This window comes from Aquarana catesbeiana, linkage group LG07 (assembly GCF_042186555.1).
Source record: "Aquarana catesbeiana isolate 2022-GZ linkage group LG07, ASM4218655v1, whole genome shotgun sequence".
Lineage (NCBI taxonomy): Eukaryota > Metazoa > Chordata > Amphibia > Anura > Ranidae > Aquarana > Aquarana catesbeiana.
In genome coordinates this window covers 277,777,833-277,793,347 of record NC_133330.1, presented here as the reverse complement: position 1 = coordinate 277,793,347, position 15,515 = coordinate 277,777,833, and positions in this window count along the sequence as shown.

The following is a 15,515-nucleotide window of genomic DNA, read 5'->3' as shown; positions in this document are numbered from 1 at the left end:
TCTGTATAAATTGTGAACTGCACCTCTGTGCCTGTCCACTTCTGGCAATAGTGCCAATGTCACTGGCACCGCTTTTACGCATTACGTCACACCAACACATGACTTCTTCAGAAGAACATCCACCAGTGATTCATGTTTATTCTTATCAGCGTTATTTGTCTTCATGTTGCCATAGTTATGCATCCCTTTCTATTTAGATGCCATTACCTTCCAAAACCTCCTTATTTCCACACGTATCCCCTCCTTATTAACAATGTAATACATTTTTCAAGAAAATATTTATCAATTCTTTATCATATTTATCAAGTATCTGATGAAAATAACATCTAAAAACTAATTTTTTCAGGGCAAATATTTTTTACGACTGCACAAGGTGAGATAAGGCACTTCGAAGAGTATGTGTAAGGCTGGCCACACACAGCTGAAACAGGCCCCTTTCACACTGGGGGCGTCGGCGGTAAAACAGCGCTATTTTTAGCGCTGTTTTACCGTCGTTTTTGTGGCTGTATTTGGCCGCTAGCGGTGCGGTTTTAACCCCCGCTGGCGGCCGAAAAAGGGTTAAAACCGCTCGTACAGCGCGGCTATAGCCGCGGTATTGCCGCGGTATAGCCGCGCTGTCCCATTGATTTCAATGGGCAGGAGCGGTTTAGGAGCGGTGAACACACCGCTCCTTCACCGCTCCAAAGATGCGGCTCGCAGGACTTTTTTTACTGTCCTGCCAGCGCACCGCTTCAGTGTGAAAGCCCGAGGGCTTTCACACTGAACAAACAGTGGAGGCTGTTTAGGGGCGGTTTGCAGGCGGTATTTTTAGCGCAATAACGCCTGCAAACCGCCCCAGTGTGAAAGGGGCCTAAAAGAAATACATGGATTTCCCCACCCCCTCTACTTTTAAAGAGGACTGTCCATAGTAATCAGGCATAAATCGCAAATCCTAATGTATGACAAAACACCTGGAATAGGAAATGAAGGGCATCACAACTCAGGACAATATAGTTTCTAAATTGTTCTTCTAGATCTTTTCTTCAGCAGAATTGTTTTAGCTGCTTCCTCAATTGTCAGATTGTTAACATCATCAAAGTTTAGGCAAGGTACGCATTGCTTTCCAAACCTGATACAAACTAACCCCACCCAATTCTGAGATCCAAGACCAGCACTGATAATGCAAGGTCCTCAACAAATCTTGCTTAGATCCATGGCACATGAATACAAAAAAAACACTTGCTGTCCACATCACTTTTTTACATTTTTCACACATTAAAATCAGCAATTCTTGCTAGAAAGTTAGAACCCCCAAACTGAAAGCAGATGCCCTGGGGAATAAAATGGTGGCTGCTGAAATTGGAAGGCTGCAACCCTTAGAAATAAACTAGTGCATAATGCACTTGATCCCCCGAAACAAATTAAAATAGGCAATAATTTAAAAGGCTTTTACAAATGTGGAAAATGTCTACCGTGTAGAGAAACCAAAAAAACAAACAAAAAAATTATGAAGTTCAAGTCCACAACAAACGGCAAAGAGTATACAATTAGGGACCTAATAACGTGTAACAATACACACGTTACGCATGTGTTACAATGCCCGTGCCGTAAACAGTATGTGGGACGCACTACCAGAAAACTGCACATTAGAATTAGAGAACACGTCACAAACATAAAGAACGGTTTTAAAAAACATAGCGTATCCAGACATTTTAGAGATCATCACAATAGGGACCCCAGTGGTATGCTTTTTTATGGAATTGACAAAATCAAGGGACACTGGTGGGGTGACAACAAGAAAACAAAGGTGTCACAAAATGAAACCAGATGGATCTTCCAGCTGGATACACTTCAACCGTCTGGAATGAACATATATGTGGATCTCAATTGCTTTCTTACCAATTACTGAGCGCCTTTTATATATAAAAAACCCCCTCTTTTCTGATGATAAACGCTCCTTCTCTCTTTTCTAATGATAATGCTCCTCTCTTTGATGACAATGCTCCCCTTATTGGCTAACAAGTTATTCAAAATACTTTTAGTATTCTAATATACACCTACTATCTGCCTTATATAACTGGTACATGATTTTCTTGCCTCGCTTTTTTACATATTTTTAAACATATTTTTATTTTTACATATATCTTCATAATAAAATATTTATAACATTTTTAGCATTTTTAGCATTTTAAATATAACAATTTACCTGTTTGTATATCGTATTGCTAGGTTATATGTCATTTCATAAATTTTGAAGAACCACAATTTTAATATTTTAATCTTAATATGGTTTAATATATTCTGTTGGATATTATTGTTGTCTATATCACTATTGTCTAGGTTTCCTAAGTAAGGGCAAACCATTTACTACATACCATATATTCTGTGCGGTAGAATTGTGCATAATAACGTAATAGTTACTACTGTGACACACATGCAATGGACCCATATATCAGTAAGGTGTCACCAGGAAATCAGCACTGTATTAGGCCGTTCCACGGGGATTTAATCACTTCATTGGGGCTGCGGGCTTCGGTCTGCATTGTCCCAGGGAAAATGGCCACCGACACACAAAAACATGGCTGCTGCCATGGGGATGCGGGCTTCGGTCTGCATTGTCCCAGGGAAAATGGCCGCCGGCACACAAAAACATGGCCACTGGAACACAAACACACACCAAATATGACCGCTGAAACGCAGATGCACTACGGACTGCACAGCATATAAAGATAGGGGAGACGATGCAGGGACCACGCTCCCGTAGAAGTCCGTGTGACGAAACGTACGTAGGGCGTGGCCTTTGACTGAACGCCTTGCTGACATCTCCCTGCAAAGCTGATGCTTAGGAACATCTTTGTAAGCATTGTACACTGCTCATTTTTTCTACTACAATGTGAGTACCCTTTTTATCTGACCAAATAAATAGTGTTTTTAAATGGTTTCACACTATGGAATCCTTTCTTCTTATGTCCTTATGATACCATCCTGGTCCTGGTCTTGCCAGGTACTGCTGCACAGTGGCACATACTGTGACTACTCGTTACCCCTGCAGGGGATATACAGCTGGTGAGTCTCTGCACAATCACAACGCGAGACACCAGCACTGGATTAACACCTGTTGTGTGCTTTGAGGAATCCTACAACGGACGCCTTTTTAATATTTATATATTTAGCACCAGACACTTTAGAAATTTTTTGCATGTCACGTGTAATGTATTTATTGCAACTTTGTGTTTTTTAGTGTTTAGACACAGACCATTTCATGCTTTTGGCAGCGGCTAATACTGTTTTTCCTTTGAGGGAATATAGCACTAGACACCTTGGATGCGATTTATTGCACTCATTATGCCTCTTATGTTTAAATCACCAGTCACTTTAATCCACAGGAGTGGTAATAACTGCCATACTTATTTCACTTAAAGGAATACACACATGACACTTTGGATATAATTGCATATATGCAGACATTTCTTTTACAACCCTGGGACAGCGCCACACTCACACACTTTTCTTTTTTTATTTGTTTTTGTTTTATATGCAGCCGTTTTTCAAACACATATTTTAAGGAAAAACACACCAATATTTATTTATTGCACACAAACACAATATAATACCCAATATTTTTGGTAAAATTTGAAAGATGTGGTTGTGTTGAGTAAATAGATATCAAATATGTCAAGACACAAAATTGTGCACATCTGTAAAATGGCAACAAACTACACTACCTAAATTTAAAAGCCTGTGCAGGTTATCAGTTTACAGTTAACTGCGAAATATGGCTCTAGAATCATTGCTCCCACTCTGGCATTTTTGGTGATACCTTACATGTGTAGTGCAGTCATTGCTTTTAACTTTGTTGCCGTCACAAGCCCCCTATGTGATAGCAATGAGCAGGTGACAAATACTCTTTATGGAGACATCAGGAGTCTTTTAAACCCTCAGTGTTTCCCTTGCCCTCTCTGCAGCTAATCAAGCACAGGTCATGTTGGTTAGCTGCATCCTTGGCTACAGTAGCCAAAGAATTACAGCTCTGAAACCAGAAGTGACAAAACCATCATCAGCCACAAGCTTGTTTTAACCACTTCAAGCTCAGGATGTTTTAAATGTTTTAAGGATGTGAAGTGGTTAAAAAGCATGTGCAGTTTTGAAAGACTTATTTATCAATCAGTTCTTATTTTAGTCAGTGAATAAAGTGATATTCACAGCTGCTGCTTTCCTTAGAAATAGATGACTTGACTGAGCCGAAATTCTGCTTCTCAGAACATCAGTATGGAAGCAGTGGCAAAGTGGAGTAGTAGTTTGAGAGATTATCAGTCAGGTAGTGGCTTTACTCAAGAGTATGAAAAAGACTAGAAAAAAGGAAATGAACACTGTAGGAAAGATTGTCACTTGACAGTAAAACCAGCTGTTTTTATGGAATGGTTTTAAAGCCTCAAGGATTTTCACCTTAATGCCTTCTGTGCATTAGGAGAAAAACCTTCTGTGCTGCAGCTCCCCCCAGACCCCCCCCCCCCTTTTATTACCCATGCCCGATCCGATCCAGCATTATGCATGAGCGCAGCTGCTCCAGCCACTGTCGCTCTCCTCGTTGGACAAACAAGAGCCAGTGGTTCCCACTGCTGTCAATCAAATCCAGTGACACAGGAGCGGGGGGGCGTGGCCAAGTCCTAGTGTCTGTGTCAATGGACACAGTAGCGGAACTCGGGAGCGAACCCACACGGGTGCCCCCAGGGAAAGTGGCTTTCCCTGGGGGCACCCCATAAAGAAGAGGAGCCTGGAACACCGGCGGGGGAGAAGATCCCCTACCTGCTGTCACACTGAGGAGGGAATCAGGGACCTGGCTGCAGACACTGAAATATGTTACATGTTCAACCCTAAATATGGGTGGAACATGTAACATGTTCCAAAAGGTGAACTTATCCTTTAAAGTATATGTAATGCCCAGCCCTTATTCTGGTATTGTGTTTACATACTGTATATGATATATTTCATATTGTGCAGGCAGCTCTTCCACTTTTAACCTACTACCACAAGCGCGGTTTCATTTTTCATTTCCATATACAATGCAAAAATTAAAGCAGAAGTCCAGGCACAAAAACTATTTTAAATTCAGTCCCAAATTGCCTAAAAGGGTATAAATCTGCTTTGCATTCAACAAATGCCTTTGCAATCGCAGATATAACCTTGTAAAAGTAGCAGTGACATCATCACTGTGCTATACATAGCCTGTACAGAGATGAGAGCTGTGGGAGGGGTTCAGCAGGCTCCACCCACTACAGAAAACTATAGGAGAGGGTGGATAGCAGCCCGATCACCCTGCACATGAAGAGAGTAGCGATGACATGGTCTTTATTTCAGGAAGTTCCAGCACAGAAGCAGAGTTTTACACTGGATTAATGCACAGATCTGGAAGAAATACACTAAGCTTATCAATATTCAAGAAGAATACATCTTGTATTTAGAGAATGATGGCTCATCCTGGAGTGCAGCTTTAAAAAAAAGGGAAAAAAGTCGGATAAAGGAAGAAATAGGTAAAACCCCCGTGGGGTTTTACTTTACCCATCTCTGTACCATTGGGCAGTTTTTTCTCTGGAGTTCCTGTGCTGTAGACACAACAGGAAACCAGAGAAAATCTCTCCAAATGGAGGGAAACACCCACTTAGACAGTCGTCACCAGAACAAGTGTGCCATTGGGATATTTGCCTTCTACTCCAGTTTTAGTGACAACTCAGAATTTTGGATTTTTATTATTGTTTTAGGTCTCATTTACAGTAATGCAAGGAAAAATATAAAAAAACCTCACTAGCAGGAACAATAATAAAAACCTGATATATATGTGCATATAGTGCAGTGCTACTGACGTGATAACTCTCAATATCAAAATCTTTGTGCAAATTTTATATATATAAAATTATATAAAAAGCAGGAGAGTCATCACAATTTACTACGGCATCTGCTGAGGAAGACCAATCAGAGGTCGATACGCGTGTAGAGGGGAGGAGCCGTGCCCGTGACGTCACGCAGCCATGATGGTGAGCGGTAGCGGACGCTATAGTATTACACACATGCAAATTTTGCTTTTTCATCTTGTGTCCTTTTTTAGCGGGGGTGATTTAATACATTTTAAAACAGAGAGCACTATGTTTCCTATGTTTGTGATTGCATGACACTGGAAACGATAAGCCCAAGAGTGGAGGAGAGTCTAAGGAGCGAGGTTGTCTAAATGAAAGATCCACTCTGTTCTTGTGGGAAACTTATTGGAAGTTGTTGAAACAGCAAAGGGCTGAAGGTGAACAGCTGATCCACTGCGGAAAGGAGTGGTCATTAAGGAGTGAGAGTAAAAGATCGATATTTGAGTCTGACTCATTGTTGAGGTGAGCAGATATAATAGCAGGTGGAGGTGTGCACAATTTAGCAGCGTCTAAAGCAGGGGTGTCCAAACTTTTTTCAAAGGGGGCCAGATTTGAAGTAAACATGCGTGAGGGCCAACCATTTTGCCTGACATTCTTTGAACCATTAAAATTCGGTCTAAGTGTGTTAGTTCGAGCACTAGAATTATCTTGCCTTTGTGGCTGTGTGTGAGTAAAGAGATGAGCTTGGGCGTGTTATTTGGATATGCAGTATTTATTGGCGTATAAGACACACCTTCACTTTAAGAGGGAAGTTTCAGGAAAAAAATGTAAATATTAAATAATGAACTGTTAAGCAAAATAAGGGCCAGTGCCCATCTGCAGCCTCACCATTGCCATCAGTGCAGCACCCCCATTGCCATCAGTGCAGCACCCCCATTTCCATCAGTGCAGCACCCACCTTTGCCAGGAATGTAGCACCCACCATTGCCAGGAATGTAGCACCCACCATTGCCAGGAATGCAGCACCCACCATTGCCAGGAATGCAGCACCCACCATTGCCAGGAATGCAGCACCCACCATTGCCAGGAATGTAGCATCCACCATTTCCAGGAATGCAGCATCCACCATTTCCAGGAATGCAGCATCCACCGTTGCCAGGAATGCAGCATCCACCATTGCCAGGAATGCAGCACCCATCATTGCCAGGAATGCAGCACCCACCATTACCATGAATGCATCATCCACCATTGCCAGGAATGCAGCACCCACCATTGCCAGGAAAACAGCCACACCACATGTTTTCAGAGAGTTCTGTATTTCACCTGAAGTTATTTGTGGGTTTTTCTTTGCATCCTGAACAATTTTCCTGGCAGTTGTGGCTGAAATTTTAGTTGGTCTACCTGACGGTGGTTTGGTTTCAACAGAACCCCTCATTTCCCACTTCTTGATTAGAGTTTGAACACTGCTGATTGGCATTCTCAATTCCTTGGATATCTTCCTTGGATCCTTTGACAATTCTTTTGCTTTCCCCATGAGTCAGAATCCAGAAACTTTGGTGCAGCATTGGATGAAAGATGTAAGGGCATGTCAGGAGTCCAGAAACTCATTGACCTTTTATACACACACACTAATTACAAGCAAACAGATCACAGGTGAGGATGGTTACCTTTAACCACTTCAATACAGGGCACTTATACACCCTTCCTGCCCAGACCAATTTTCAGCTTTAGCACTCTCGCACTTTGAATGCCAATTACTCAGTCATGCAACACTGTACTCAAACAAAATTTTTATAATTTTTTTCCCACACAAATAGAGCTTTCTTTTGGTGGTATTTAATCACCACTGGGTTTTTTTATTTTTGTGAGAAAATTTTGAAAAAAAAAAACACTTTTTTTAGTTTCTATGAAAACAATTTGCAAATAAGTAATTTTTGTTCATAAATGTGGGCCAAAATTTACAAGGCTACATATCTTTGGTAAAAATAACTAAAATAAATGTATATTATTTGGTATGTGTGAAAGTTATTGAGTCTAAAAGCTGTGATGCAAATCATTGAAAATTGATCACACATGGCGTCTCTCATTTCTTGAGACCCTGAAATGTCAGAAGAGTACAAATACCCCCCAAATTACCCCTTTTTGAAAAGTAGACAGCCCAAGGTATTTAGTAAGAGGCATGGTGAGTTTTTTGAAGTTGTATTTTTTTCCCACAATTCTTGGGAAAATAAAATATTATTATTATTTTACACAAAATGATCATAATAACAAGTTATTTCTCACACACAGCATATGTATACTTCCAATTACACCCCAAAATACATTCTACTACTCGTCCAGAGTATGGCGATACCACATGTGGAAGACTTTTCGCAGCCTGGCCACATAGAGAGGTCCAACATGGAGGGAGCACCATCAGGCGTTCTAGGAGTATAAATGACACATTTAGTTTCCTGACTACCTATCACATTTTTGAAGGCCCCGGAGCACCAGGAGAATGGAATTACCCAAAAAATTACCACATTTTGGAAAGCAAACACCCCAACGTATATTCTATGAGGCATAATGAGTCTTTTGAATGGTTCATTTTTTTCCAAAAGCCTTAAAAAAAGTGGAAAGAAAATGAAAATGTTTTTTTTTTTTTTTTTTTTTACACAAAGTGGTCAATTTATAAGATATTTCTAACACGTAGCATGTACATAGCAAAAATGACACCCCAAAAAATATTCTGCTACTCCTCCTGAGTATGGCTATACCACATGTGTGAGACTTTTACACAGCCCAGCCACATAGAGAGGTCCAACATTCAGGGAGCACCATCAGGTGTTCTAGGAGTATAAATTACACATTTAGTTTCCTGACTACCTGTCACATTTTTGAAGGCCCTGGAGCACCAGGACAATGAAATTACCCACAAAATGACCCCATTTTGAAAAGAAAACACCCCAACTGGTGACAGGTACTCGGGGTACTCTGATGAGCTGGAGATAGGTACTTGGGGTACTCTGATGGGTTGATTACAGGTACTCGGTTACTCTGATGAGCTGTGACAGGTACTCTGGGGCTGGTCACAAGTACTCCTGATGGGCTGGGACAGGTACTCCTGATGGGCTGTGACAGGTCCTCTTTATTTGGGGGGGGGATCGGGCACATTCCTGCACATTTTCATCCAGGTCTCCTCCTCACACACTGAGGAGGAGAACCTCGAAACTGCGCTACAGCCACTTATTGACATGTGATTGGACACAGCCGGTCACGTGGTAAAGAGCCAATTTCACTGACTCTTTACCCTGATCGGGGATGGGCAGTGTTCAAGGGACATGCCTCATCCCTGATCTCCGAGCTGCGCACCCCCGGGGGAGCTCATGAGCGGCGATCACGAGCAGAGTACATGTGACTGGCTGTGATTGGACACAGCTGGTCACGTGGTAAAGTGCCAATGAAATTGACTCTTTACCTTGGTTGGGGAGGGGCTGTGTCCCAAGTAGCAGCGCATGGTAGCACGCTTTACACTTCCCACAAACCACAAAGCCTTTTCAGCCAGGCCAAAATGTAGGTTTGGATGGGGGATCAATGATCTTTTGACATATTTTGACCTACATTTTGGCCTTGCTGAAAATGCTTTGTGGCTTGTGGGAAGTGTAAAGCGTGCTACCATGCAAAAAGTAATGTGAAGAGATGTTCTGCATTTGTCTCTAACAAAAACCAGTTGTGAATATGAGATTAATGAGCTCTGTACCTGCGATACTACTCACGTCGTATATGCATTGGTTTGCCCTTGAGGACTGATGTATATAGGATGTTAAAAAAGAAATCTTAAAGTTAGAATTGAAGAGCATGTAACTAATATTAAAGGGTACTGATACTAGTGTTTCTGAGCATTATAGGCATGGTCATGCAAGGGATCCCTCCTCACTCATTTTGTGGTGTGGAGAGAGTCCTTCCATCATGGAGGGGCTCAAATAGAGTAAGAGACCTCTCCAAAAAAGAAACAAAATGGATTGATTTGTTACAGACGATGAGCCCCGAAGGGTTAAACATTGAACTGGACATAAATGGATTCATTAGTAATTAATTAACTATTATGAGACTATTATGAGAGATAATGTGATGAGAGATAATAAACAATTATGAGATATTAGCAAGTTAATGGGTTTATACTGTAGTTTAGATGCTTTTTATGACAAGGAAGATTTATGGGTTACTAACAAGTTAATGGGTCTATACTGAAGATTGCGGTTGTGTGTTTTTATATGAAATATAAAATACAATATGAATTAAAATTAATTTTCTGTATTTTATTGGTTGTAGAAATTCAGAACACAAAGATATTTGTTTTTGTTTATAATGACATTTTGTAAAGCGTGGATATCACTACTTCAACCCCATAGTTGGAGATGTTAAATATTACGTTTTAATAGGGATTCTTAATATATATAGCATCATTGGGTAATTTAAAGATCCCTTCAGTGGCGATGTCTTACTACTGCACGTCACGTATTTTATAAGGGAGAGCGGCTTGTAATCCCGCCCACTTTACACCCACCCGCCCAGCTAATACTGAGAACCAGGAAACCCATGCATCGCATAACGATGTTAAATAGGTGCCCATCCCGGGGCGGACCAAATATGATTTCAGGTGAAGGTAGATAATAATACACCCGCTCTCCCTTGATAACACCATAAACTTCATAAACACAAATCAGTTAATAAAGAGACCGGGGTAAATATAGCAGTATAAGATAAATTTATACCATTAGTATATAATCTAATTGCTCCAGAAGCCCCCTAGTGGCTAAGGATAAAATCTTAAGGATAAACTTAGTAAGAGAGCAAAGCCAGATATTACCCAGTAAAACTGTCTAAATACTCATCAACCATTACTGATTACTCAAGCCCTTAGTCCCGTAAGGTTTAAAAAGTGACACAGATTAGGGTTAAGGATAAAATGAAAATAAAGGTAAACATAGAATTACGAATAAAGAAAAAAAGTACCTATAGAGATATAAAAAATAAAAATAAAATAAATCACGTAGTCCAAAAGGCAGCAAATACAAACAGTTTCTTATTGAACCTGGCTCAACAATTAACTGGCATACCTCCAGTTACCTGGTAGCCCAGACCCTAAATAAAATCAGTTAATACGCAGACCGGGGTAAATATAGTGGTGTGAGATAAATCTGTACCATTAGTATATGGTCTAATTGCTCCAGAGTCCCCCTAGTGGCTAAGGATAAAATCTTAAGGATAAACTTAGTAAGAGAGCAAAGCCAGCTATTACCCAGTAAAACTGTCTAAATACCCATCAACCAATCGCTGATTACTCAAGCCCTTTGGCCCGTAGGGTGTAAAACGTGGCACAGAGTAGGGTTAAGGGTAAAATGAGAATAAAGGTAAACATAGAATTAAAAAAAAGGATAAAAGTACCTATAGAAATATAAAAGTATTAAAAATAGAAATAAATCGCCTAATCCAAAAGGCAGCAAATACAAATAGTTTCCTATTGAACCTAGCTCAACAATTAGCTGGCATACCTGCAATTACCTGGTAGCCCAGACCCTAAAAAGAAGGAGGTGGGTATGGGTATCAGGAGGGCTGGCCATAAATTGTGGTAGAAATTTGGGAGTTAAAAGGTAAAAATATATAGATGTATAAATTGTAAGACTAAACCTCCTAACGTTTGTGCCTCAGCTAATACTCTAGAACCCACCCCACAAGGCATGCAATGTGTGAAGAGAGGCATGGTGGTGGGCCCTCTATACAATCCCCACACTACAGCTTAGGGGGTAAGCAACATCTCAGACAGTACATGAGGGGTGTGGGATGGGCATCTGATCCTCCACCTACTTGAAAGATTCCTCTGCACACCCCTACATAATGTATACACCAATTGGAGGGGGGGTGTCACGACCAGCATAGTTAGCATAGGGTGGTGGTACAGAGGTAATAATCCTGGTTTATGGTAGTATGATTTCTACTTTAGAAGTTATGTATATACCTCTGTACCACCCCCCTATGCTAACTATGTTGGTCGTGACGCCCCCCTCCAATTGGTGGGGGGCCACGGTATATACATTATGTAGGGGTGTGCAGAGGAATCTTTCAAGTAGGTGGAGGATCAGATGCCCATCCCACACCTCCATGTACTGTCTGAGATGTTGCTTACCCCCTAAGCTGTAGTGTGGGGATTGTATAGAGGGCCCACCACCATGCCTCTCTTCACACATTGCATGCCTTGTGGGGTGGGTTCCAGAGTACACACGTTAGGAGGTTTGGTCTTACAATTTATACATATATTTTTTTTTACCTTAACTCCCAAATTTCTACCACAATTTATGGCCTGCCCCCCTGGTACCCATACCCACCTCCTTCATTTTAGGGTCTGGGCTACCAGGAAATTGCAGGTATGCAAACTAATTGTTGAGCCAGGTTCAATAGGAAAATATTTGTATTTGCTGCCTTTTGGATTAGGCAATTTATTTCTATTTTTATTTCTATTATTTTTATAGGTACTTTTATCTTTATTTTTAATTCTATGTTTACCTTCATTCTCATTTTACCCTTAACCCTACTCTGTGCCACTTTTTACAAGGGCTGGAGTAGTCAGCGATGGTTGATGGGTATTTAGACAGTTTTACTGGGTAATATCTGGCTTTGCTCTCTTACTAAGTTTATCCTTAAGATTTTATCCTTAGCCACTAGGGGGATTCTGGAGCAATTAGATTATATACTAACGGTATAAATTTATCTTATACTGCTATATTTACCCTTGTCTCTGTATTAACTGATTTGTGTTTATGAAGTTTATGGTGTTATCAAGGGAAAGCGGATGTATTATTATCTACCTTCACCTGAAACCATATTTGGTCCGCCCTGGGATGGGCACCTATTTAACATCTATATGCGATGCATGGGTTTCCTGGTTCCCAGTATTAGCTGGGCGGATCGGTGTTAAGTGGGCGGGGTTACAAGCCGCTCTCCCTTATAAAATATGTGACGTGCAGTGGTAAGACTTCGCCGCTGAAGACGTCTATGACAAAACGCGTACGGCGTCACTACGCACATCAAGTGACTTCCAGGAAGCTGAGCCAGTGGGTGGAATGCAACCAGAGTGCACGCTGTCCACCTACAGCTCGGTTGCCTATGCTTTATACCGGCAAGTGCAGCCCCTGTGCGACTAGGTATTACGCTGCATGAACTGCATTTTTTGTCTGTTTGCTTTTATACATTTTTTTTTTTTTTAATAATCTTTTAATAAACGGAAGTTTTGGTTATACTGCACTATGGGAGCCAATTTCTCTTTTTTATGAGGATTATGAAAATTACATCTATCACAACCCGGATATCCAAAGGCTGCTCGAGGAACTGCAAAGGCTGACACCAGTGGTTACCTGTCAACCTAAGGCGCTACATGCGCATTACCCCTGTAGGGGTAGTAGGATCTGGTGAGTGGGGACCCTTGAGGGAGAGCACGCAAGTCACCTGTCAAGATTCTGTGATCACTAAAGTCACCTGCTACAATTCCTCTTAACACGAACAGTCACCTTCATTGGGATGAATGCACCTATGTGTTCTTTGTACACGGTGCGATAAACTGCATCTTGGTGGAATTTTGAATTTTTTTGTGATTTTTGCACTTTTTCTGTTTTTTGATGCAATTTTTTTTTTTTTTTTTGCATCTTATGTTTATATACACATTGATTTTATGATTGGGACACTATATGTATAAACGTATATGTTTTTGTATATGGTGCGATAATTACATTTTGGTGCGACTTTGATGCAATTTTTTATAACTTTTTTGTTTTTTGGTGCGAGTCTTTGCATTTTTATTTGGATTTGGTTTTTGGGTTCACTCACAGCCTGTATTTTGGGTTTGGACACTATACGCACTGTTACAAGCAGAGGATCACTATACTATCATGATATTCATGTCTGGATGTTTTATATACTAATTTGTAAGCCATTACATTTTTGGTGATAACTTCTCCTGTGTAGGATTGGTGTCCACACGTAGAGGGTTTTAGTACTCACCTACAGGGGTAGGTGAGGTGTGATAACTATTACACTATCACCTTTATGGAAACTGTTTTGTTATAATTTATTCCACAATAACACTGTGTCTTTTAATACTTAGCCTCTATAGAGTGATTTGGTAGAGCACTATTTGACATATAGGTAGCGCCACTCGCCCCTTCACATCTTCTTTCTTTATATATTCTAGAGCCCTCTTACGGGGTTTTTTTGGGGAGGCTGCAACCTTCACACATGTCCTAAGCGCAGACCTTCCTAAATTAATTTATACACCTGGTGGTGACATCCCTGGTGGTCCTAGTGGCATCCCTGGTGTTCCAGTGTGGGCATCCTGGGGGGGGGGCTGTGCTGATAATCGATCAGCACAGACCCCCCTTGTCAGAGGAGCAGCCGATCGGCTCTCCTCTACTCGCGTCTGACAGACACGAGTGAGGAAATTCCGATCACCGGCTCTTCCTGTTTACATCGTGATCAGCCATGATTGGACACGGCTGATCACGTGGTAAAGAGTCTCCGTCAGACACTCTTTACCGAGATCGTAGTTGCGGTGTGTCAGATTGACACACAGCAAACAACGATCGCCGCTATGCGCACCCTTGGGGGCGCGCAGCGGCTCAATATCCTGAAGACGTCATATGACGTCCAGTCAGGATATTGAAACCACTTTGCCGCCGTCATTTTGCTATATGGCGGGCGGCAAGTGGTTAAAGATCACTAGGCGGTTATTTGGTGATCAATTGCTCTTAACTAACTTAGATAGTTAGTTGCAATTGATGCCGGTACGAGATTGTTTAATCTGACTGGTTGTAAATGAGATCCAGTTGATGCAGGATTAATTTTGGAAAACATTGGTTACATTGGAAAATGTAAGGTAATGCACTTGGGGGGTAAAAATATAAACGCAAGTTACTCCTTAGGGGGAGAACCCCTAGGGCAGGGGTCAGCAACCTGTAGATCATTATCTACCAGTAGATTGCGGACAAGGTGACTGGTAGATCGCGGTCTGGGCTTGCTGACCCCCCATCCCAGAGCATCAAACAGAGTGCAATGCAGAGGGACTACTTGTAAAGTTGGAGCTGTAATAGGGAGCATCTCTTATCTCGGCTAGTGGTCTCCAAAGTGGTGCCAGTAGCCGGAAAGAAAGATTTTCAGGTCAGTGTGAAGCAATACATTGGGCATAAAAGCAGCCTTGTGTTGCCTTACCCACCATCTGCTTTAACCCCTTGGACCCCGCAGAAGCATGTAGTTGCGAAGCGCTTGCAGAGTGGCCCCATTTACTTGACTAGGTCATGATTGCCAGGATGTAGCACCCACCAAAAGCAACAGGAGGCTTATTTCCTGCTGTGGCATGTGTACACCTTTGGCTACTGCCTCAGCAGCTAAGGGGGGTAGGGGTGATAAAACCGAAGGGTTTTACCACACCCCAACTTTATGTGTGAACAAGCCCTAAGGGTGCCACTGCCGAATAAGGGCTCATTCACAAGTTCAGCAGGCACTGCTGCTCCTCTGAAAAGTGATCCTAGTGTGTTTGACAGGTGGTGAGGAGGCAATATGTTGCCTCCTCACCATCCGATTTCAACCCATGATTGCCGTGTAATGTGCAACATGGTAGTACGGCAATAAGAGGTTTAAATCAGGTGTGAGGAAGCA